General features: G+C 38.7%; 1 pseudogene; it reads right to left on the minus strand.

The window, feature by feature from the left end:
* LOC115845001 (nuclear transcription factor Y subunit alpha-like) overlaps nucleotides 1-26,781 on the minus strand; it is a 62,097-nt pseudogene that overhangs the window by 15,075 nt on the left and 20,241 nt on the right.

Genomic DNA, 26,781 nt, shown 5'->3' on the forward strand with positions numbered 1-26,781 from the left:
GTTTTTGTAGTTTTTTTTCCTTCTCTTTTGTTTCCTGCCTAGAGAAGTTCCTTTCATTTTTTTTGTAAAGCTGGTTTTGTAGTTCTGAATTCTTTTAGCTTTTGCTTGCCTGTAAAGCTTTTGATTTCTCCATAGAATTTGAATGAGGTCCTTGCTGGGGAAAGTAATCTTAGTTGTATGTTTGTCCCTTTCATTATTTTATATATATCCTGTCACTCCCTTCTGGCCTACAGAGTTTCTGTTGAAAAATCAGCTGATAACCTTATGGGGATCCCCCTGAATGTTATTTTTTGATTTTCCCTTGCTGCTTTTACTATATTTTCTTTGAACTTAACTTTTGTTAGTTTGATTAATATGTGTCTTGGTGTGTTCCTTCTTGGGTTTGTCCTGTACAAGTCTCTCTTCACTTCCTGGACTTGGGTGGCTATTTTCTTTCCCATGTTAGAGAAGATGCAGCCCAAGTGCCACCCCTGACATGGTCTCCTCTCACTACCTAGGTCCAGGTGGGTTGAGTGTCACCCCCCTCCAAGGCCTCCCGTGGTGCAGCAAGTCCTTGCGGGTCTGCATGTGGAGGCCTGTACCCCTGCTGGCCTGCAAGGGAAGCTGTGCTCTGTGCCAGCTCCAGGAACAGATACTGGAGGCAGAAATACATGCAGAGGTGGGGCTGACTCAGAGGGTCCAGGGATGTACCTAGAGGTCTTGGAGGGCTGCTGGGGAGCTGGTGGCTTGTGGGGTCTTTGTTCCCAGGCCTGGAGTTGGTCCTGTGCTCCTGTGGTGGGAGCAGTGAGTCCAAGCCACTGGGCTAACAGAGAGCTTTGGTCCCAAGGAATATTAATCAGTGTGAGGTCTCCCAGAGGTTCTCCTCTTGGTGCCAAGACCCAGCTCCACCCAACTGCCTGCAAACCCTGGTGCTGGATACCTCAGGCCAAACAACCAGCAAGACAGGAACACAGCCCCAGTCATCCAAAAAAAAAAAAAAAAGATAACAAAAAAACATGCTACAGATGAAAGAGAAAGGTAAAACCTACAAAACCAAATAAATGAAGAGGAAATAGGCAACCTACCTGAAAAAGTATTCAGAGTAATGATAGTAATGATGATCCAAAATCTCAGAAATATAATAGAGACATAGATTGAGAAAATACAAGAAATGTTTAACAAAAACCTAAAAGAACTAAAGAAGAAACAAACAGTGATGAAAAACACAATAACTGAAATGAAAAATACACTCAAAGGGATCAATAGCAGAATAACTGAGACAGAAGAACAAATAATTGAGCTGGAAGATAGAAAGGTGGAAATAACTTCTGAGGAGCAGAACAAAGAAAAAGAATGAAAAGAAATGAGAACAGTCTCAGAAGCCTCTGGGACGACGTTAATCACACCAACATTTTAATTATAGGGGTCCCAGAAGGGGAAGGGTCTGAGAAAACTTTTTGAAGAGCAATATCTTCTTTAAAACTAAAATAACTTTATGTTCATTTGCAGATATCAAAAGAAAGAGTTAACTAGTGAAATTCATTCTTTCAAAAGACCCAAGAGTGAAAGAGTACATGGAGAAAGCAGGCTGAGGCCCTGAAAAATGTGACTATGGTTCTTACTCTCTAATCTGTTCCTTCTTTGGAACATTCTACCTGTTCTGGCTTGCAGTAAAAAGCATATTGTAATTCATAAGTAGTCTTCCTCAATTGCCATTACATTGCCACTCATGAAAGCCACAGCAGAGTGAGTTCCTGTTTTCCTTAGTAAAAGAATAACTTCACTTAGTGGTATAGTTAAACATGGCTGTGAACCTAATTATATGAGTAAAATATGGTTTCAATAGGCCAATAGTGACCATGCCTGTATAAGTAAGGTCAGGCAGCTATTAAAACCAAAACACATTCATGCACAAAGTTTCATTGCTGTTCTATTTTTTTTCTAACACAAATACCCCAATGTTTGAACCTCTCTACATCTGCTTCATAGAATCTACTCTGTTTTCCCTTTTTCTGTTATTCTGTATGAATTCCAAAGCTATACACTCTATGCTTTCTTATTTCTGAATTTTCATGTCCTGCTAAACAAGTTATTCTTATGCTAAATGTGATATAACAAAATTTTGCATACATATTATGCTTATGTAGGTTAAAAATAAACTACATAATGTTTTGTAGTAAAATATTGTCAATTAATTAACTAAAAATACATAATCAGAGTTATACTAGTGAGACAGCATAACAGATACAATTTTATATTGATTTGTGCTAATACTGACCATGTATCTGAGCAGGACCCTATCGGGCCTTTCTGAGACAGACCCTTCCCCCATATCCTCTGCTTTAACTCCTCTCTGAAGTACCTAGATAACAGTATCTGATGAATATTTCCTGAGTTGTTTTATAGATAAGAAAAACCCTCACCAAATGGAAGATGTTAACTACTTGATGACCATGAGCCCATAGCCCCAGCCATTGGAGCCAAATGATTGATGATTTTAATCCCTGTGACACTGCCTTGTTACCTTACCTTACCATTAATCAATCAGAGAATTGTACACAAGTTGATCATATATTCTGCAACCTCACTCCATCACCTGCCTTTTAAAAGTGCTTTACTGAAATCCTTCAGGGAGTTTGGGGCTTTTGGGCATGAGCCACCTGTCACCTTGCATGACTCTGCAATAAACATTTCTCTGCTCCAAACTCTGATGTTTAGGGAGTGTATGGCCTCATTGTGTATCAGGCACGTGAACTTGGGCTTGGCAATAACTAATCAGTACTTGTGAGCTAGTGATCCACATGGTACCTTGGTAAGTAATCACCTTTGGGCAACAAGTTTGAGAACAAGTTGGATTTATGTGAAGTTTCCATGGGTTTCCAGTTCATGTATTACTCATTAACATGTACACTGGATACTTGGAACTTATTTTTCATGTAATTTTTATTCACCACTTTATTCTAAATATGCCACTTATAGGGCAGTCTCCTTTATATACATTTTTTGATACGTGATGAAAATGTTACAAATAGTATAGCTGAGCAGAATAAGGAGAATAGAATAGGTCAGAAGAAATTGAATGTTACAATAGATCTAAATTATTTTGGTATGTGTTATAAACTGCTAGATAAAAAGTGCCATAAAGTTGAGGAAATGGCCTGAAAAATAAAATGAGCTTGTGATATAGGGGAAAAAGAACTGGTGAAGGATTTTAATTACCTAGTGCATAAAAATAAATCTAAAAATGTGCTGTTCAGAACTACATAATATTGTCTCATAGTCAAGATATCACTTACCTTCTTTTCACTCCACTTAAGGTAAAACTTCTATGTAATCCCAAACTATACAGTTTTTTTTCAAATTATCTGCTCAGTTTTGCGTAAGTTTTGACTCATTTATTTGGCATAGATATTCTAAATTTTTAAAATTAACTTTAGTTATGGCATTTTTCCTAGTTAAAAAATAACACTTTGATTATGATTAAACAGTAGATATAAAACAGACCAGAAATCTGTTAATAGGTTACTAGGAAAATCAAACTGAAAATAAATTATATTAATATATGTAGTTCAAAAAGAGAACCATAAGAGTTCAGCACATTTAGAGTAGAAAAAGCACTGCAAATCTACCCACATGTATTTTGGAATATCTATATTATTGAGTCTTGGAAAGGAAAACAAAACAAGTTAATGAAATGTCAAAAGTCCAAAGTTGAATTTAAATAAAAGCATTTCACCTAAAATTACCAAACAATTTTGAACTGAAGTTTAAATCATCATAACTTTGCCCTCTACCTCAATTTATTGCTGTACCACTTTGTCTTCAGAGAAAAAGAATGAAAAAGAAGAATCAAAGAAAGTGTTTGCAAGCACCTGAAATATCAAGGGTCTGGATTCTAGCTGCTAATTGGTTTAAATCCTTAGATAGGCACCTCTTATAGCAAAACCTCTTATTAGTAAGCTTATTTTTTCCCTCAGGTCACCAGTGTCTGGACTTCTATAGGAAAAATTCTATTTAACATATCAGAGGAATTTTCATTAATCACTGTGCTTCAATAGTAATTTACTATGTAGTATTTAAAATAAATGTATCCTGTTTATAAAGGAATAAAGGCATCTTAGTGTGCTAGGTTAAACAATAAATAGTTTATAAGTGAATTAAAACATGATGACTTTTTCATCTTCTACAAGCATAACAACCCAGATTCTGGAACCTAGAGTTAATTTACTTTCCCATAAAATATTGAAAAAGGCTACAGTGTTCTTTTGTATTCATTATCAGGTACTTGAACTTCAGTTTTGCAAAAAGATAGAAAATCTTGATAACTTGCTCCAGAAAAGTCTCTGATAAAATTTAATATAATACATTGATAAAAACTTAAGTATTTGAAAGTTGATGCCTGAACTCATAGCCCAACATTTTAGCCATTTTTAGCTCGGACACCTTGAGCGAGTTCATTATTCTTTTGGAGTTTCAGGCCCCTAATCTGGAAAATGAGGAAAATAATAACTTACAAGGTTATATATAGAGAGATTAAATGAGATAATAATATAAAATGCTTAGGACAGTGACTAGCATTTGCTGTATAAAAGTGGACTTTCATTTTCTGTAAGCTATTATTTTTGAAAATCAGAGATAAATGGTTCCATCTAAGAGTGCATAGTGTTTCAAAGATAAATTTGAAATGTCCTTCGGGCTAGATGTCAAATATTGTAATTGATTTTTTCTTGGGTCCGTAGCAGAAGAGTTTGATATTTCTAAGTGTATAAATTCATTTCCAGAGACTTAGTAGGAAATCTTTATATCTCAGCTACCAGTTAACCCTTCATGGTATTTCAGGCAGTCATTTCTGCAATCCGGCTGGCAGTGTATAGAAAAGATTTCCTCTTGATAGAAAATTGAGACTTTTTAATTTTTATTATTATTATTATTTTTTGCGGGGGGGAGGTACGCGGGCCTCTCACTGTTGTGGAATCTCCCGTTGTGGAGAACAGGCTCCGGACACGCAGGCTCAGCAGCCATTGCTCACGGGCCTAGCTGCTCCGTGGCATGTGGGATATTCCCGGACCAGGACATGAACCCGTGTCCCTTGCATCAGCAGGTGGACTCTCAATCACTGTGCCACCAGGGAAGCCCAAGACAGATTTTTTTTTTAACATCTTTATTGGGGTATAATTGCTTTAAAATGGGGTGTTAGTTTCTGCTTTATAACAAAGTGATTCAGTTATACATATACATATGTTCCCATACCTCTTCCCTCTTGCATCTCCCTCCCTCCCACCCTCCCTATCCCACCCCTCCAGGCGGTCACAAAGCACCAAGCCGATATCCCTGTGCCATGCGGCTGCTTCCCACTAGCTATCTACCTTACGTTTATTAGTGTATATATGTCCATGACTCTCTTTCGCCCTGTCACAGCTCACCCTTCCCCCTCCCCATATCCTCAAGTCCGTTCTCCAGTAGGTCTGTGTCTTTATTCCTGTCTTACCCCTGGGTTCTTCATGACATTTTTTTTTCTTCTTAAATTCCATATATATGTGTTAGCATACGGTATTTGTCTTTTTCTTTCTGACTTACTTCACTCTGTATGACAGACTCTAGGTCTATCCACCTCATTACAAATAGCTCAATTTCGTTTCTTTTTATGGCTGAGAAATATTCCATCATATATATGTGCCACATCTTCTTTATCCATTCATCCGATGATGGGCACTTAGGTTGTTTCCATGTCTGGGCTATTGTAAATAGAGCTGCAATGAACATTTTGGTACATGACTCTTTTTAGATTTTGGTTTTCTCATGGTATATGCCCATTAGTGGGATTGCTGGGTCATATGGTAGTTGTATTTGTAGTTTTTTAAGGAACCTCCATACTGTTCTCCATAGTGGCTGAACCAATTCACATTCCCACCAGCAGTGCAAGAGTGTTCCTTTTTCTCCACACCCTCTCCAGCATTTCTTGTTTCTAGATTTTTTGATGATGGCCATTCTGACTGGTGTGAGATGATATCTCATTGTAGTTTTGAGTTGCATTTCTCTAATGATTAATGATGTTGAGCATTCTTTCATGTGTTTCTTGGCAGTCTGTATATACTCTTTGGAGAAATGTCTATTTAGGTCTTCTGCCCATTTTTGGATTGGGTTGTTTGTTTTTTTGTTATTGAGCTGCATGAGCTGCTTATAAATTCTGGAGATTAATCCTTTGTCAGTTGCTTCATTTGCAAATATTTTCTCCCATTCTGAGGGTTGTCTTTTGGTCTTGTTTATGGTTTCCTTTGCTGTGCAAAAGCTTTGCAGTTTCATCAGGACCCATTTCTTTATTTTTGTTTTTATTTCCATTATTCTAGGAAGTGAGTCAGAATGGATCTTGCTGTGATTTATGTCATAGAGTCTTCTGCCTATGTTTTCCTCTAGGAGTTTGATAGTTTCTGGCCTTACACTTAGGTCTTTAATCCATTTTGAGCTTATTTCTGTGTATGGTGTTAGGGAGTGATCTAATTTCATACTTTTACATGAACCTGTCCAGTTTTCCCAGCACCACTTATTGAAGAGGCTGTCCTTTCTCCACTGTACATTCCTGCCAACTTTATCAAAGATAAGGTGACCATATGTGCGTGGGTATATCTCTGGGGTTTCTATCCTGTTCCATTGATCTATCTCTCTGTTTTTGTGCCAGTACCATACTGTCTTGATTACTGTAGCTTTGTAGTATAGTCTGAAGTCAGGGAGCCTGATTCCTTCAGCTCCTTTTTTCATTCTCAAGATTGCTTTGGATATTCAGGGTCTTTTGTGTTTCCATACAAATTGCAAAATTTTTTGTTCTAGTTCTGTGAAAAATGCCAGTGGTAGTTTGGTAGGGATTGCACTGAATCTGTAGATTGCTTTGGGTAGTAGAGTCATTTTCACAATGTTGATTCTTCCTATCCAAGAACATGGTATATCTCTCGATCTATTTGTATCGTCTTTAATTTCTTTCATCAGTGTCTTATAATTTTCTGCATACAGGTCTTTTGTCTCCTTAGGTAGGTTTATTCCTAGATATTTTATTCTTTTTGTTGCAGTGGTACATGGGAGTGTTTTCTTGATTTCACTTTCAGATTTTTCATCATTAGTGTATAGGAATGCCAGAGATTTCTGTGCATTAATTTTGTATCCTGCTACTTTACCAAATTCATTGATTAGCTCAAGTAGTTTTCTGTTAGCATCTTTAGGATTCTCTATGTATAGTATCATGTCATCTGCAAAGAGTGACAGCTTTACTTCTTCTTTTCTGATTTGAATTCCTTTTATTTCCTTTTCTTCTCTGATTGCTGTGGTTAAAACTTCCAAAACTATGTTGAATAACAGTTGTGAGAGTGGGCAACCTTGTCTTGCTCCTGATCTTAGTGGAAATGGTTTCAGTTTTTCACCACTGAGGATGATGTTGGCTGTGGGCTTGTCATATATGGCCTTTATTATGTTGAGGACAGTTCCTTCTATGCCTACTTTCTGCAGGGTTTTTATCATAAATGGGTGTTGAATTTTGTCAAAAGCTTTCTCTGCATCTATTGAGATGATTATATGGTTTTTCTCCTTCTTTTTGTTAATATGGTTTATCACATTGATAGATTTGCGTATATTGAAGAATCCTTGCATTCCTGGAATAAACCCCACTTGATCATGGAGTATGATCCTTTAAATGTGCTGTTGAATTCTGTTTGTTAGTATTTTGTTGAGGATTTTTGCATCTCTGTTCATCAATGATATTGACCTGTAGTTTTCTTTCTTTGTGACATCCTTGTCTGGTTTTTGTATCAAGGTGATTGTGTCCTCATAGAAGGAATTTTGGAGTGTTCCTCCCTCTGCTATATTTTGGAAGAGTTTGAGAAGGATACGTGTTAGGTCTTCTCTAAATGTTTGATAGAATTCGCCTGTGAAACCATCTGGTCCTGGGCTTTTGTTTGTTGGAAGACTTTTAATCACAGTTTCAATTTCAGTGCTTGTGATTGGTCTGTTCATATTTTGTATTTCTTCCTGATTCAGTCTTGGCAGGTTGTGCATTTCTAAGAATTTGTCCATTTCTTCCAGATTGTCCATTTTATTGGCATAGAGTTGCTTGTAGTAATCTCTCATGATCTTTTTTATTTCTGCAGTGTCAGTTGTTACTTCTCCTTTTTCATTTCTAATTCTATTGATTTGAGTCTTCTCTCTTTTTTTCTTGATAAGTCTGGTTAGTGGTTTATCTGTTTTGTTTATCTTCTCAAAGTACCAGCTTTTAGTTTTATTGATCTTTGCTATTGTTTCCTTCATTTCTTTTTCATTTATTTCTGATCTGATTTTTATGATTTCTTTCCTTCTGTTAGCTTGGGGGATTTTTTGTTCTTCTTTCTCTAATTGCTTGAAGTACAAGGTTAGGCTGTTTATTCGAGATGTTTCCTGTTTCTTAAGGTGGGCTTGTATTGCTATAAACTTCCCCCTTAGAACTGCTTTTGCTGCATCCCATAGGTTTTGGGTCGTTGTGTCTCCATTGTCATTTGTTTCTAGGTATTTTTTCATTTCCTCTTTGATTTCTTCAGTGATCATTTCATTATTAACTAGTGTATTGTTTAGCCTCCATGTGTTTGTATTTTTTACAGATCTTTTCCTGTAATTGATATCTAGTCTCGTGGTGTTGTGGTCGGAAAAGATACTTGATACAATTTCAATTTTCTTTAATTTACCAAGGTTTGTTTTGTGACCCAAGATATGATCTAACCTGGAGATTGTTCCATGAGCACTTGAGAAAAATGTGTATTCTGTTGTTTTTGGATGGAGTGTCCTATAAATATCAATTAAGTCCATCTTGTTTAATGTACCATTTAAAGCTTGTGTTTCCTTATTGATTTTCATTTTGGATGATCTGTCCATGGGTGAAAGTGGGGTGTTAAAGTCCCCTACTATGAATGTGTTACTGTCGATTTCTCCTTTTATGGCTGTTAGTATTTGCCTTATGTATTGTGTTGCTCCTATGTTGAGTGCATAAATATTTACAATTGTTATATCTTCTTCTTGGATCGATCCCTTGATCATAATGTAGTGTCTTTCTTTGTCTCTTCTAATAGTCCTTATTTTAAAGTCTATTTTGTCTGATATGAGAATTGCTACTCCAGTTTTCTTTTGGTTTCCATTTGCATGGAATAATTTTTCCATCCCCTTACTTTCAGTCTGTATGTGTCTCTATGTCTGAAGTGTGTCACTTGCAGACAGCATATGTAAGGGTCTTGTTTTTCTATCCATCCAGCCAATCTGTGTCTTTTGGTGGGAACATTAATCCATTTACATTTAGGGTAATTATCAATATGTATGTTCCTATTCCCATTTTATAAATTGTTTTGGGTTCGTTATTATAGGTCTGCTCCTTCTCTTGTGTTTCTTGTCTAGAGAAGTTCCTTTACCATTTGTTGTAAAGCTGGTTTGGTGGTGCTGAACTCTCTCAGCTTTTGCTTGTCTGTAAAGGTTTTAATTTCTCCATCAAATCTGAATGAGATCCTTGTTGGGTAGAGTAGTCTTGGTTGCAGGTTTTTCTCCTTCATCACTTTCAGTATGTCCTGCCACTCCCTTCTGGCTTGTAGGGTTTCTGCTGAGAGATCAGCTGTTAACCTTATGGGGATTCCCTTCTGTGTTATTTGTTGTTTTTCCCTTGCTGCTTTTAATATGCTTTCTTTGTATTTAATTTTTGACAGTTTGATTAATACATGTCTTGGCGTATTTCTCCTTGGATTTATCCTGTATGGGACTCTCTGTGCTTCCTGGACTTGATTAACTATTTCATTTCCCATATTAGGGAAGTTTTCAACTATAATCTCTTCAAATATTTTCTCACTCCCTTTCTTTTTCTCTTCTTCTTCTGGAACCCCTATAATTCGAATGTTGGTGTGTTTAATGTTGTCCCAGAGGTCTCTGAGACTGTCCTCAGTTCTTTTCATTCTTTTTTCTTTATTCTGCTCTGCAGGAGTTATTTCCAATATTTTATCTTCCAGGTCATTATCTGTTCTTCTGTCTCAGTTATTCTGCTATTGATCCCATCTAGAGTACTTTTAATTTCATTTATTGTGTTGCTCATCATTGCTTGTTTCATCTTTATTTCTTCTAGGTCCTTGTTAAATGTTTCTTGCATTTTGTCCATTCTACTTCCAAGATTTCGGATCATCCTTACTATCATTATTCTGAATTCTTTTTCAGGTAGACTGCCTATTTCCTCTTCATTTGATAGGTCTGGTGCATTTTTATCTTATTCCTTCATCTGCTGTGTGTTTTTCTGTCTTCTCATTTTGCTTATCTTACTGTGTTTGGGGTCTCCTTTTTGAAGGCTGCAGGTTCGTAGTTCCTGCTGTTTTTGGTGTCTGTCTCCAGTGGCTAAGGTTGGTTCAGTGGGTTGTGTAGGCTTCCTGGTAGAGGGGACTAGTGCCTGTGTTGTGGTGGATGAGGCTGGATCTTGTCTCTCTAGTGGGCAGGTTCACGTCTGGTGATGTGTTTTGGGGTGTCTGTGGCCTTATTATGATTTTAGGCAGCCTCTCTGCTAATGGGTGTGCTTGTGTTCCTGTTTTTCTAGTTGTTTGGCATAGGTTGTCCAGCACCGTAGCTTGCTGGTCGTTGAGTGAAGCTGGGTGCTGGTGTTAAGATGGAGGTCTCTGCGAGATTTTTGCCATTTGATATTATGTGGAGCTGGGAGGTCTCTTGTTGACCAGTGTCCTGAAGTTAGCTCTCCTACCTCAGAGGCAGAGCCCTGACTCTTGGCTAGAGCACCAAGAGACTTTAATCCACACGGCTCAGAATAAAAGGGAGAAAAAAATAGAGAGAATTAGTAGAAGTATGAAGAAAGAAAGAGAGAAGAGAGGGAAAGAAGGAAGGAAGGAAGGAAAAAGAAAGAAAGAAAGAAGCAAAGAAGGCAAGAAGGAAAGAAAGGAGGGAGGGAGGAAGGAAGAAGGGGGGAAAAGGAAAAAAGACAGAAAGAAAGCAGATACGGTAAAATAAAATGAAGTATAATAAAGTTATTGAATTAAAAAATATTTAGAAAAAAAAGGGATAGATAGAACCTTAGGACAAATGTTGGAAGCAAAGCTATACAGACAAAATCTTACACAGAAGCATACACATACACCCTCACAAAAAGAGGTAAAGGGGAAAAAATCATAAATCTTGCTCTCAGAGACCACCTCCTCAATTTGGGATGATTCATTGTCTAAAGGAGGGAAGGGAGGAAAGAAAGAAAGAAAGAAAGAAAGAAAGAAAGAAAGAAAGAAAGAAAGAAAGAAAGAAAGAAAGAAAGAAAGAAAGAAAGAAAGAAAGAAAGAAAGGGAGAAAGAAAGAAAGAGAGAAAGAAAGAAAGAAAGAAAGAAAGAAAGAAGGTAAAGTATAATAAAGTTATTAAAATTAAAATTAATTATTAAGAAAATAAAATTTATAAAAAACCATGGATGGATAGAACCCTAGGACAAATGGTGGAAGTAAAACTATACAGATAAGATCTCACACAGAAGCATACACATACACATTCACAAAAAGAGGAAAAGGGGAAAAAATAATAGATCTTGCTCTCGAAGCCCCCCTCCTCAATTTGGGATGACTCGTTGTCTATTCATGTATTCCACAGATGCAGGGCACATCAAGTTGATTGTGGAGCTTTAATCCACTGTTTCTGAGGCTGCTGGGAGAGATTTCCCTCTCTCTTCTTTGTTCTCACAGCTCACAGGGGCTTAGGTTTGGATCTGGCCCTGCCTCTGCATGTAGGTCGCTGGTGGGCGTCTGTTGTTTGCTCAGACAGGATGGGGTTAAAGGAGCCGGTGATTCAGGGACTCTGGCACACTCAGGCCGGGGGGTAGGGAGGGGCACTGCATGCAGGGCAGGCCTGCGGCGGCAGAGGCCGGCATGCTGTTGCACCAGCCTGAGGCCCGCCATGCGTTCTCCCAGGGAAGTTGTCCCTGGATCATGGGACCCTGGCAGTGGCGGGCTGCACAGGCTCCGAGGAAGAGGGGTGTGGATAGTGACCTGTGCTTGCACACAGGCCCTTTGGTGGCGGTAGCAGCAGCCTTAGCGTCTCCCGCCCGTCCCTGGGGTCCGTGCTTTTAGCCGCGGCTCGCGCCCATCTCTGGGGTCCACGCTTTTAGCCACGGATCATGCTTGTCTCTGGGTTCCGCGCTTTTAGCCGTGGCTCGCGCCCGTCTCTGGAGTTCCTTTAAGCAGCGCTCTTAAATCCCTCTCCTCGCACGCCAGGAAACAAAGAGGGAAGAAAAAGTCTCTTGCCTCTTCGGCAGGTGCAGACTTTTCCTAGGCCTCCCACCCGGGTAGCCGTGGTTCACTAACCCCTTCAGTCTATGTTCAAGCCACCAATCCCAGTCCTCTCCCTGTGCTCAGACCTAAACCAAAACCCGAGCCTCAGCTCGCAGCCCCGCCCGCCCCAGCAGGTGAGCAGACAAGCCTCTGAGGCTGGTGAGTGCCGGTCGGCACTGATCCTCTGTGCGGGAATCTCCCCGCTTTGCCCTCCGCACCCCTGTTGCTGTGCACTCCTCCGCGGCTTTGAAGCTCCCTCCACCACCTCCCACAGTCTCCACCCGCGAAGGGGCTTCCTAGCGTGTGGAAACTTTTCCTCCTTCACAGCTCCCTCGCACTGGTGCAGGTGCCGTCCCTATTCTTTTGTCTCTGTTTTTTCTGTTTTTCTTTTGCCCTACCCAGGTACGTGGGGGAGTTTCTTGCCCTTTGGGAGGTCTGAGGTCTTCTGCCAGCCTTCAGTAGGTGTTCTGTAGGAGTTGTTCCACGTGTAGATGTATTTCTGGTGTATCTGTGGGGAGGAAGGTGATCTCCGTGTCTTACTCTTCCGCCATCTTCAAGGTCCCCCCCAGATTTTTTAAAAATATAAATATTACCAGTTCCTATGCTAGATTCTCAGTAATATATTTTTCCCTGTGTTTAACATATAGACTAATTTTTGCTTTAAGAAATTAACCTTGCTAGAGATAATGGTAATATTTTATTTCACTTCTACAAACATCATGAAATTGTGGGTGATTTTTCTAGGCAGTATTCATCTATTAAAATCCAGATAATCGAGACGAGGGGAAGATAGTGGAAGAGTAAGATGCAGAGATCACCTTCCTCCCTACAGACACACAAGAAATACATCTACACGTGGAATAACTCCTACAAAACACCTACTGAACACTGGCAGAGACGTCAGACCTCCCAAAAGACAAGAAAGTCCCCACATACCTGGGTAGGCCAAAGAGAAAAGAATAAACAGAGACAAAAAGATAGGGATGGGACCTGCATGAGTGGGAGGGAGCTGTGAAGGAGGAAAAGTTTCCATACACTAGGAAGTCCCTTCACGGGTGGAGACTGTGGGAGGTGGCAGGGGGAGCTTCGAAGCCACGGAGGAGTGCACAGCAACAAGGGCGGGGAGGGCAAAGTGGAGAGATTCCTGCACAGAGGATCAGTGCCGACTGGCACTCACCAGCCCAAGACGCTTGTCTGCTCACCCACCAGGGCAGGCAGGGCTGTGAGCTGAGGCTTGGGCTTGTCAGAGTACAGGGAGAGGACTGGGGTTGGTGGCGTGAACACAGCCTGCAAGGGGTTAGTGCACCACGGCTAGCCAGGAGGGAGTCCGGAGAAAATCTGGACCTGCCGAGGAGGCAAGAGACTTATTCTTCCCTCTTTGTTTCCTGATGTGTAAGGAGAGGGGATTAAGAGCACTGCTTAATGGAGCTCCAGGGACAGGTGCGAGCCACGGTTAAAAGCACGGACTCCAGAGACAGGCATGAGATGCTAAGGCTGCTGCTGCTGCCACCAAGAAGCCTGTGTGTGAGCACAGGTCAGTATCCACACGCCCCTGCCAGGGAGCCTGTGCAGCCTTCCACTGTCAGCATCCCGGGATCCAGGGAAAACCTCCCCGGGAGAATGCACGGTGTGTCTCCAACTGGTGCAACATCACGCTGGTCTCTGCCACTGCAGGCTTACCCTGCACTCTGTAGCCCTCCCTCACCCCCGCCTGAGTGAGCCAGAGCTCCTGAATCAGCTGCTCCTTTAACCCCATCCGGTCTGAGTGAAGAAAAGTTGCCCTCCGGTGGCTCATGTGCAGAGGCGGGGCCAAATGCAAAGCTGATACCCGGGAGCTGTGAGAATAAAGAAGAGAAAGGGAAATCACTCCCAGCAGCTTCAGAAGCAGTGATTTGAAGCTCCACAATCAACTTGATGTACCCTACATCTGTGGAATACATGAATACACAACGAATCATCCCAAATTGAGGAGGTGGACTTTGAGAGCAAGATTTATTATTTTTTCCACTTTTCCTGTTTTTGTGACTGTGAATGTGTATACTTCTGTGTGAGATTTTATCTGTATAGATTTGCTTCCACCACTTACCCTAGGGTTCTATCCATCTGTTTTTTTTTTTTCTTTTTAAAGAAAAAAAAATTTCTTAATAATTATTTTTTATTTTAATAAATTTATTTTATTTTATCTTATTTTATTTTATTTTATCTTCTTTCTTTCTTTCCTTGCTACCCTCCTTCCTTCCTCCCTTCCTCCTTTCCTAACTCCCTCCTTGCTTTCTTTCTTTCTTTCCTTCTTTCATTCTCTTTCTTTCTTTCTTTCTCTCTTTCTTTCTTTCTTTCATTCTATTTTTTCTACCTTTTTTTCTGAGCTGTGTGGATGAAAGGCTCTTGGTGTTGCAACCAGGAGTCTGCACAGGCTCCCCGGCAGGGGCATGTGGATACTGACTGTGCTGTGCCTCTGAGGTGGGAGAGCCACCTTCAGGACACTGGTCCACAAGAGACCTCCCAGCTCCACATAATATGAAATGGTGAAAATATCCCAGAGATCTCGATCTCAACACCAACATCCAGCTTCACTCAATGACCAGCAAGCTACAGTGCTGGACACCCTATGCCAAACAACTAACAAGAAAGGAACACAACACCACCCATTAGAAGAGAGGCTGTCTAAAATCATAAGTCCACAGACACCCCAAAACACACCACCAGATGTGGACCTGCCCACAAGATAGAAAAGAACCAACCTCATCCAACAGAACACAGGCACTAGTCCCCTCCACCAGAAAGCCTACACAACCCACTGAGCCAACTTTAGCCACTGGGGACAGACACCAAAAACAATGGGAACTACGAACATGCAGCCTTCAAAAAGGAGACCCCAAACACAGTAAGATAAGCAAAATGAGAAGACAGAAAAACACACAGCAGATGAAGGAGCAAGATAAAAACCCATGAGGCCTAACAAATGAAGAGGAAATAGGCAGTCTACCTGAAAAGCAATTCAGAATAATGATAGTAAAGATGAGCCAAAATCTTGGAAACAGAATAGACAAAATGCAAGAAACATTTAACAAGGACCTAGAAGAACTAAAGATGAAACAAGCAACAATGAACAACACAATAATTGAAATTGAAAATACTCTAGATGGGATCAATAGCAGAATAACTGAGGCAGAAGAATGGATAAGTGACCTGGAAGATAAAATAGTGGAAATAACTACTGCACAGCAGAATGAAGAAAAAAGAATGAAAAGAACTCGGGAGAGTTTCAGAGACTTCTGGGACAATATTAAACACACCAACATTCGAATTATAGGGGTTCCAGAAAAAGAAGAGGAAAAGAAAGGGACTGAGAAAACATTTGAAGAGGTTATAGTTGAAAACTTCCCTAATATGGGAAATGAAATAGTTAATCAAGTCCAGGAAGCACAGAGAGTCCCATACAGGATAAAGCCAAGGAGAAATATGTCAAGACACATATTAATTAAACTATCAAAAATTAAATACAAAGAAAAAATACTAAAAACAGCAAGGGAAAAACAACAAATAACACGCAAGGGAATCCCCTTAAGTGTAACAGCTGACCTTTCAGCAGAAACACTGCAAGCAAGAAGGGACTGGTAGGACATATTTAAAGTGATGAAGGAGAAAAGCCTACAACCAATATTACTCTACCAAGCAAGGATCTCATTCAGACTTGATGGTGAAATTAAAATCTTTACAGACAACCAAAAGATGGGAGAGTTCAGCAACTCCAAACCAGCTTACAAGAAATGCTAAAGGAACTTCTCTAGGCAAGAAACACAAGAGAAGGAAAAGACCTACAATAACAAACCCAAAACAATTAAAAATGGGAATAGGATCAAATATATCGATAATTACCTTAAAGGTAAATGGATTAAAGCTCCCACCAAAAGACATAGACTGGCTGAATGGATACAAAAACAACACCCACATATATGCTGTCTACAAGAGAACCACTTCAGACCTAGAGACACATACAGACTGAAAGTGAGGAGATGGAAAATGATATTCCATTTAAATGGAAACCAAGAGAAACCTGGCGTAGCAATTCTCATATCAGACAAAATAGACTTTAAAATAAAGACTATTAGAAGAGACAAAGAAGGACACTACATAATGATAAAGGGATTGATCCAAGAAGAAGATAAAACAATTGTAAATATTTATGCACCCAACATAGGACCAACACAATACATAAGGCAAATACTAACAGCCATAAAAAGGGAAAATGACAGTAACACATTCATAGTAGGTGACTTTAACACCCCACTTTCACCAAAGGAAAAATCATCCAAACTGAAAATAAATAAGGAAACACAAGCTTTAAATGATACATTAAACAAGATGGACTTAATTGATATTTAGAGGACATCCCATCCAAAAACAGCAGAATCAACATTTTTCTCAAGTGCTCATGAAAAATTCTCCAGGATAGATCATATCTTGGGTCACAAATCAAGCTTTGGTAAATTTAAGAAAATTGAAATTGTAGCAAGTATCTTTCCCGACCGCAATGCTATGAGACTAGATATCAATTACAGGAAAAGACCTGTAAAAAATACAAACACATGGTGACTGAACAATACACTATTTAATAACGAAGTGAACACTGAAGAAATCAAAGAGGAAATCAAAAAATACCTAGAAACAAATAACAATAGAGACACGATGACCCAAAACCTATGGAATGCAGCAAATGAAGTCTTATGAGGGAAGTTTATAGCAATATAATCCTACCTTAAGAAACAGGAAATATCTTGAATAAACAACCTAACCTTGCACCTAAAGCAATTAGAGAAAGAAGATCAGAAAATAACCACAAAGTTAGCAGAGGAAAGAAATCATAAAGATCAGATCAGAAATAAAGGAAAAAGAAATGAACGAAATGATAGCAAAGATCAATAAAACTAAAAGCATGTTCTTTGAGAAGATAAACACAATTGGTAAACCATTAGCCAGACTCATCGAGAAATAAAGGGAGAAGACTCAAATCAATAGAATTAGAAATGAAAAAGGAGAAGTAACAACTGACACTGCAGAAATAAAAAAGATCATGAGAGATTACTACAAGCAACTCTATGCCAATAAAATGGAAAACCTGGAAGAATTGGACAAATTCTTAGAAATGTACAACCTGCCAAGACTGAATCAGGAAGAAATAGATAATATGAACAGACCAATCACAAGCACTGAAATTGAAACTGTGATTAAAAATCTTCCAACAAACAAAAGCCCAGGACCAGATGGCTTCACAGGAGGATTGTATCAAACATTTAGAGAACAGCTGACACCTATACTTCTCAAACTCTTCCAAAATATAGCAGAGGGAGGAACACTCCCAAACTCATTCAACGAGGTCACCATTACCTTGATACCAAAACCAGACAAGGATGTCACAAAGAAAGAAAACTACAGGCCAATATCACTGATGAACATGGATGCAATAATCCTCAACTAAATACTAGCAAACAGAATTCAACAGCACATTAAAAGGATCATACACCATGATCAAGTGGGGTTTATTCCAGGAATGCAAGGATTCTTCAATATACACAAATCTATCAATTTGATAAACCATATTAACAAAATGAAGGAGAAAAACCATATGATCATCTCAATAGATGCAGAAAAAGCTTTTGACAAAATTCAACACCGATTTATGATAAAAAACCCTGCAAAAAGTAGGCATAGAGGGAACTTTCATTAACATAATAAAGGTCATATATGACAAACCCACAGCCAACATCGCCGTCAATGGTAAAAAACTGAAAGCATTTCCACTAAGATCAGGCACAAGACAAGGTTGCCCACTCTCACAACTCTTATTCAACATAGTTTTGGAAGTTTTAACCACAGCAATCAGAGAAGAAAAGGAAATAAAAAGAATCCAAATCAGAAAATAAGACATCAAGCTGTCACTGTTTGCAGATGACATTATACTATACATAGAGAATCCTAAAGATGCTACCAGAAAACTACTAGAGCTAATCAATGAATTTGGTAAAGTAGCAGGATACAAAATTAATGCACAGAAATCTCTGGTATTCCTATACACTTATGATGAAAAATCTGAAATTGAAATCAAGAAAACACTCAAATTTATCACTGCAACAAAAAGAATAAAATATCTAGGAATAAACCTACCTAAGGAGACAAAAGACCTGTATGAAGAAAATTATAAGACACTGATGAAAGAAATTAAAAATGATACAAATAGTTGGAGAGTTAAACCATGTTCTTGGATTGGAAGAAGCAACATTGTGAAAATGGCTCTACTACCAAAAGCAATCTACAGATTGAATGCAATCCCTATCAAAGAACCACTGGCATTTTTCACAGAACTAGACCAAAAAATTTTGCAATTTGTATGGAACACAAAAGACCCTGAAGAGACAAAGCAATCTTGAGAAAGAAAAACAGAGCTAGAGGAATCAGGCTCCCTGACTTCACACTGTACTACAAAGCTACAGTAATCAAGAAAGTATGGTACTGGCACAAAAAAAGAAAGATCAATCAATGGAAAAGGATGGAAAGCCCAGAGATAAACCCAAGCACATATGGTCACCTTATCTTTGATAAAGGAAACAGGAATATACAGTGGAGAAAAGGCAGCCTCTTCAATAAGTGGTGCTGGGAAAACTGGACAGGTACATGTTAAAATATGAGATTAGATCACTCCGTAACATCATACACAAAAATAAGCTCAAAATGGATTAAAGACCTAAATGTACTGCCAGAAACTATCAACCTCCTTGAGGAAAACATAGGCAGAACACTCTATAACATAAATCACAGCAAGATCTTTTATGACCCGCCTCCTAGAGAAGTGGAAATAAAAACAAAAGTAAACAAATGGGACCTAAAGAAGCTTAAAAGCTTTTGCACAGCAAAGGAAACCATAAACAAGACCAAAAGACAACCCTCAGAATGGGAGAAAATATTTGCCAATGAAGCAACTGACAAAGGATTAATATCCAAAATATATAAGCAGCTCATGCAGCTCAATAACAGAAAAACAAACAACCCAATCCAAAAATGGGCAGAAGTCCTAAATAGAGATTTCTCCAAAGAAGATATACAGACTGCCAAGAAACACATGAAAGAATGCTCAACATCATTAAGCATTAGATAAATGCAAATCAAACTACAATGAGATATCATCTCACACCAGTAAGAATGGCCTTCATCAAAAAATCTAGAAACAAGAAATGCTGGAGAGGGTGTGGAGAAAAGGGAACACTCTTGCACTGCTGGTGGGAATGTGAATTGGTTCAGCCACTATGGAGAACAGTATGGTGGTTCCTTACAAAACTACAAATAGAACTACCATATGACCTAGCAATCCCACTACTGAGCATATACCCTGAGAAAACCACAATTCAAAAAGAGTCATGTACCAAAATATTCATTGCAGCTCTATTTACAGTAGCCTGGAAATGGAAACAACCTAAGTGTCCATCATTGGATGAATGGGTAAAGAAGATGTGGCACGTATATACAATGGAATATTACTCAGCCATGAGAAGATACGAAATTGAGCTATTTGTAATGAGGTGGGTGGACCTAGAGTCTGTAATACAGAGTGAAGTATGTCAGAAAGAGAAAGACAAATACCTTATGCTAACACATATATATGGAATTTAATTTAAAAAATGTCATGAAGAACCTAGGTGTAAGACAGGAATAAAGACACAGATCTACTGGAGAGTGGACTTGAGCATATGGGTAGGGGGAAATGTGAGCTGTGGCTGGGCGAGAGAGTGGCATGGACATATATACACTGCTAAGCGTAAGGTGGATGGCTGGTGGGAGGCAGCCGCATAGCACAGGGAGATCAGCTCAGTGCTTTTTTACTGCCTGGAAGGGTGGGCTGGGGAGGTTTGGAGGAAGGGGGACGCAAGAGGGTAGAGATGTGGGAGCATGTGTATGTGTGTGACTGATTCGCTTTGCTGTGGAGCAGATGCTAACACACCATTGTGGAACAACTGTACTCCAATAAAGAATTTTTAAAAATCCAGATAATCACATCAAAGCCAAACTGATCTTTTATGGTATTTATAGTTAGAGTAATATCAAATTTGGCAATTTTATATTTTCTTCTTGACATTCCCTAAACCATATGAGTCAAAAAAATCCATATCAAGTTTTACTCAGAATTTGTGGATTTCAAAGCATTCGTTAAAACTCTTTAATTACAAAAACTTCCATAGCTACCACCTATAAATCTCACCTCCCTGAAAACAAAATCCATGTTCTCCTTCACATCTATTTGAGAGGATGGGATTTAGAGGCAAACAAGAAATAAATTACGGCTGACTACACTGTCATTTTTTGTTGGAGTGCTTCTGATCTGAACCCATCCTGTGAGATCTTGGCCTATAATGTCTTCTTTACCTACAAGCCTTGAAAAAGCTGAGTTGAGTATATACTTTGGGATCAATAACAAATTCCAAAATCACTAAATATATATTTCAGATTTGTTTGGAGACTACTTGTAAATGAGACTCACAAGTCAGGAGTCCCAAGTTCCAATTTTCTAATAAAGGAAAAATATACACATAAAGTAAACCTACCTTAAGTGATTGCAATTTTTTTGTTTCAATATTTTGATCATTTAATTAAATTGTAGCAAACCTCACATTTTTTTCAAGTTCAGATAATATGCTAGTTGTCACCTTCTAATATTAATTCCGTTCTACATATATTTAAATTAATTTCTAATTAGCCCTAGGTGGATAAGTTTCTGTTGATTATTACACATGCGGTTTACAAAATATCAACAATTACAGAAAGACACTTATGGTGCTCAGTCATTGGTTTAATTTAGTATGTCACTGCAGGCAACTAAAAGAATCATAAATATGCTTCTTCTCCTTAAGTATAGATATAATACTAAGAGTATTATTCCAACCGTCTTTTGTCATAGACATATGAGGCTCTTAACCTGGCCACCAAAATGAAACATTTATAATTTAGAAAATAATTGCATATAGTTAAGTGTACAAACTTGCATCAGAGAATAGAGATAATTATCTAGATTCTTTACTGTAAATTCCCAAAGTAATTTTCATCTTGTAAAAATATTTGACATTTATTTCTGAAAAAAAATGCTGTTTTTGCATTTCACTTAAACATCATTACAATACTTGTAAACATATGACCACAAAAATATTTTCTTTAGCACTAAAATTGTATATCATATGTTTAAATATTGTCACAATAATAATAAATAACAGAAGGAAACAAATAAAATAAACTAATTGTGCTAAGAATCTATATTTTTTTGGCTTAATAGAAGCATCTTCTCATGAAAGAAAAAAACTGTTCCAGTGTACCAATTATTTTCTTAACAGGATAAATAATCTGCATTAAGAGTATTCAGGTAATAGAAGACAAAACCATTAGAACCATTCATACAATTTCTTGGTGTTAACAATCCAATTTGTGAGCTCATTTTGAGGAAATTTCAGTCCCCACCACAAACACTATGGTAGTTTCCTTCCCCCAGATTGGTTCATAACCTTGATTAGAGATATAAAAAAAGAAAGAAAGAAAAAAAAAAACATGTTAGACCAGAGTAAAACAATTGGGATAGGAAAAGCTATATAATTAAATATAAAAGAAAATTTTTTAATGATTTCCTTAATCTAAAAATATAATTTGGTATTATGGACATATTTCCATAAAGAATTGGTATTTCATAGTTATTTTATACCTAGAGTTATTTCCTTTTTTTAATATGAAAAAAGAATTTGCTCCTTGGCAAACATCACATAAGGCTATTAGCTCAATATTTTAGTTAAATATGATTTTTTAAATTTAATTCATAATAACTGAGAAAAAAAGGAAAAATTAGAAAATGAATTTAAAGAGAATGAAGTCTTTATTATGCCCTATATTTATGCCCTATAATTATCAATTAAGTCTATCTGGTCTATGTGTCATTTAAGCCTTGTGTTTCCTTACTAATTTTCTGTCTGAATGATCTGTCCATTGGTGTAAGTAGAGTGTCAAAGTCCCCCACTATTATTGTGTTACTGTTGATTTCATCTTTTATGGCTGTTAGCATTTGTCTTATACATTGAGCTGCTCCAATGTTGACTGTCTATATATTTACAATTGTTATGTCTTCTTCTCGGATTAATACCTTGATCATTATGAAGTGTTCTTCCTTGCCTCTTGTAACAATCTCTCTCTTAAAGTCTATTTTGTAGCTACTCTAGCTTTCTTTTGATTTCCATTTGCATGAAATATCTTTTTCCATCTGCTCACTTTCAGTCTGTATGTGTCTTTAGGTCTGAAGTGTGTCTCTTGTAGACAGGTCTTGTTTTTGTATCCATTCAGCCAGTCTGTGTCTTTTGGTTGGAGCATTTAACCCATTTACATTTAAGGTAATAATCAATATGTATTTTCCTATTTCCATTTTATTAATTGTTTTGGGTTTGTTTTCTTAGGTCTTTTTCTTCTCTTGTGTTTCCTGGCTAGAGAAGCTTCTTGAGCATTTATTGTAAAGCTGCTTTAGTGGTGCTGAATTCTCTTAGCTTTTGCTTGTCTGTAAAGCCTTTGATTTCTCTGTGGAGTTTGAATGAGATCCTTGCTGGGGAGAGTAATCTTGGTTGCAGGATTTTCCCTTTCATTACTTTAAATATATACTGTCACTCCCTTCTGGCCTTTAGAGTTTCTACTGAAAAGTCAGCTGATAACCTTAGGAATATTCCCTTGTATGTTATTTGTTGTTTTTCCCTTGCTGCTTTTGATATTTTTTCTTTGTATTTAATTTTTGATAGTTTGATTAATATGTGTCTTGTTGTACTCCTCCTTGGGATTATCCTGTATGGGACTCTGCACTTCCTGGACTTGATTGATTATTTCCTTTTCCATGTTAGGGAAGTTTTTGACTATAATCTCTTCAAATATTTTCTCAGTCCCTTTCTTTTTCTCTTCTTCTTCTGGGACCTCTATAATTTGAATGTTGGTGCATTTAATGTTGTCTCAGAAGTCTCTGAAACTGTCCTTATTTCTTTTAATTCTTTTTTCTTTATTCTGTTCCATGGCAGTGACTTCCACCATTCTATCTTCCAGCTCACTTCTCCATTCTTCTGCCTCAGTTATTCTGCTATTGAATCCTTCCAGTGTATTTTTCATTGCATTTATTGTGTTGTTCATCACTGTTTGTTTGTTATTCAGTTCTTCTAGGTCCTTGTGGAACATTTCTTTTATCTTCTTGATCCGTGCCTCCATTCTTTTTCTGAGATCTTGGATCATCTTTACTATCAGTATTCTGAATTATTTTTCAGGTAGATTGCTTATCTTCTTCATTTAGTTAGTCTTGTAAGTTTCTACCTTGCTCTTTCATCTGCAACATATTTCTCTGTCACCTCATTTTCCCCATCAGTGTTTTCCCCCCCGTTGCAAGCCACAGCCAACCCCCACCTCCCCAGGAGGCATTCCAAGACCTCTAGGTAGGTTTCTATACCTGCTGTGGGCATTGTGGGGGCAGCTCACCCTCTGACCTGGCCCAACCCCCTCATATACATGCCCACAAAATCCACACCTGCTAAAGCTAGACCCTTCTCAGTTGTAGGAGGACTTGTCCATTCAAATGTTCTGCAGACACAGGGTTCACTAAGCCAACTGCATGGGTTTAATTTGTGGTCTGTGCAGCTGCAAAGAGAGATTTCAGTTCTTTCTTAGTCACACAGCCCCTCGGGCTCAGCTTTGGTTTTGCCACCACCTCTGCATGTAGGCCTTCCTCAGGCATCTGCTCCCCACCCAGGTGAGAGGGAGGTGAAGGCAATGACTGACTGGAGCAAGCTTGCTAACTTAAGTGGGAGGGGCAAGTGATGGTGATTGACTGTGTCATGTGCTTGCTCAGGAGGAAGAGGAATAAGGTGGCAAGACTGGGACACACGACCTCACCCCAGTGGGATTCCCTTCTACTATCTGTGGTGGCAGGGGCCATCAGGAGGTTGCAGCACACTGGGAATATGCACACCCACTTAGGCCTGAGGGGGACAAAGTGGCAACAACTGTAGTACACATGGTAACTCCAGTGGGAGCCCCCTCATTGCCCATGGAGCTGGGGCCGGCAGGAGGTGATGAACAACTGAGGTGCGTGTGCTCTATCAGGTGTGAGGGGGACAAGGTGGCAATGACTGGGGTGTGTGGGCTCCCTCTGGTGGTATTCCCTCCCAGAGCCTGCTGAGGCAGGAGCTGGTATGTGGGGAGAGAGGCAGTGATGTCTCCCCTGCCCCTCATATGCCACTCAACAATGGCATCTCACTTCCAACGCAGTCTGTGTTTTCTCCAAGAGCATTACCTGCTGCAGAGCTCCTCATTCTGGTACCTTCAGGCTGTCTCACACAGAAAGGCATCTCACTTCTGTCCCTTCAGGCCATCTACATGCAGCCAACAGCAGTCTTGTCCTAGGGTCTGCTTTCCAAAGTCCATGCTTCAGCACCCAGACCCCACCAGCCCTGGCAGATACCCATTTCAGGCTGGGGCATGCAGGGCTGTGGCATGGACTATCCATGCAAGTCTTGCTCTGTCCTGCCTGCCACAGACTGGCTACTGTGTTTTCCTCCAGTAGCCTCCAAATCACCCCCTCTATTTCAGCAGATCTCACTGGTGAGAGAACTGCCCCAGGTGCGATAACCTCTCCTCTCCTTCAGCTTCCACCAAGCGTTGCAGGTTCCATCCCCTTTCTTCTTTTATTTTTCTTCCTTTTCTCTCTTTCATCTTACCTGATTATGAAGGGATCTTTTCTTGTCCTTTTAGGTGTCTGAGGTTCTCTGCTAGTTGTCAGCAGGTGCTCTATGTGAATTGTTCTACTTATAGATGTATTCTTAATGTACTTGTGGGGTGAGGTGATTCCCAGGTTCTCCTATTCCACCAGCTTGACCTCTTCTGGGGATTTACTATATTAATTGAATATTGCCTTACTAGGATCAAAAAATTTCTTTTATTTCTCTTTTTTTATTGTTTTATTTTTATTGGAGTATAGATTTACAATGAAGTGTTAGTTTCAAGTTTACAACAAAGTGAAAAAGTTATATATATATATATATATATATATATATCCACTCTTTTTTAGATTATTTTCCAATATAGGACATCACAGAGTATTGAGTAGAGTTCCCTTTGCTGTACAGTAAGTCCTTATTAATTATCTATTTTATATATAGTAGTGTGTATATGTCAATCCCAATCTCCCAATTTATCCCTCCCTCCCTTACCCCCTGGTAACAGTTTGTTTTCTACATCTGACTATTTCTGTTTTGTAGATAAATTCATTTGTACCCATTTTTAGATTCCACATATAATCAATATCAATGATATTTGTCTTATTCTGTGTGACTTACCTCATCCAGTATGATCTCTAGGTCCATCCATGTTGCTGCAAATGGCATTATTTCATTCTTTTTTATGGCTGAGTAATATTCGATTGTATCTATGTACCACACCTTCTTTATCCATTCCTCTGTTGATGGACATTTAGGTTGCTTCCATGTCCACACTATTGTAAATAGTGCTGCAATGAACATTGAGGTGCTTGTACCTTTTCTCATTATGATTTTCTGTGGATATATGCCCAGGAGTGGGATTGCTGGGTCATATGGTAGTGTTATTTTTAGTTTTTTTAAGGATCTTCCATACTGTTCTCCATATTGGCTGTACCAGTTTACATTCCCACCAACAGTGTAGAACGGTTCTCTTACCTCCACACCCACTCCAACAGTTACTGTTTGTAGATTTTTTTGATGATGGTCATTCTGGCTGGTGTGAGGTGATACCTCATTGGGTTTTTTTTTTTTTTTTTTTTTTTGCTTTTTTTTGCGGTACACAGGCCTCTCACTGTTGTGTCCTCTCCCATTGTGGAGCACAGGCTCCAGACGCGCAGGCTAAGTGACCATGGCTCGCGGGTCCAGCCACTCCACAGCCTGTGGGATCTTCCTGGACCAGGGCATGAAGCCACGTCCCCTGCATCAACAGCATCCGCAGGCAGACTCTCAACCACTGCACCACCAGGGGAGCTGCTTATTGTTGTTGTTTTGATTTACATTCCTTTAATAATTAGTGATGATGAGCATCTGTTCATGTGCTTTATAGCCATCTGTATGTCTTCTTTGGAGAAATGTCTATTTAGATTTTCCACCCATTTTTTTTTATTGTGTGTGTGTGTTTTTTTTTTTTTTTATATTGAGCTGCATGAGCTGTTTGTATATTTTGGAGATTAATCCCTTGTTGGTTGCTTCTTTTGCAACTATTTTCTCCTATTCTCTGGGTTACCTTTTTGTATTGTTTATGGTTTCATTTGCTGTGCAAAAGCCTTTAAGTTTAATTAGGTCCATTTTTGTTTTCATTTTCACTGCTCTAAGAAGTGGATTGAAAAAGAGCTTGCTGTGATTTATGTCAGAGAGTGTTCTGCTTATGTTTTCCTCTAAGAGTTTGATAGTTTCTGGCCTTACATTTAGGTCTTTAATCCATTTTTTA

Source organism: Globicephala melas, chromosome 18 (genome assembly GCF_963455315.2).
Source record: "Globicephala melas chromosome 18, mGloMel1.2, whole genome shotgun sequence".
In the NCBI taxonomy this organism is placed as follows: domain Eukaryota; kingdom Metazoa; phylum Chordata; class Mammalia; order Artiodactyla; family Delphinidae; genus Globicephala; species Globicephala melas.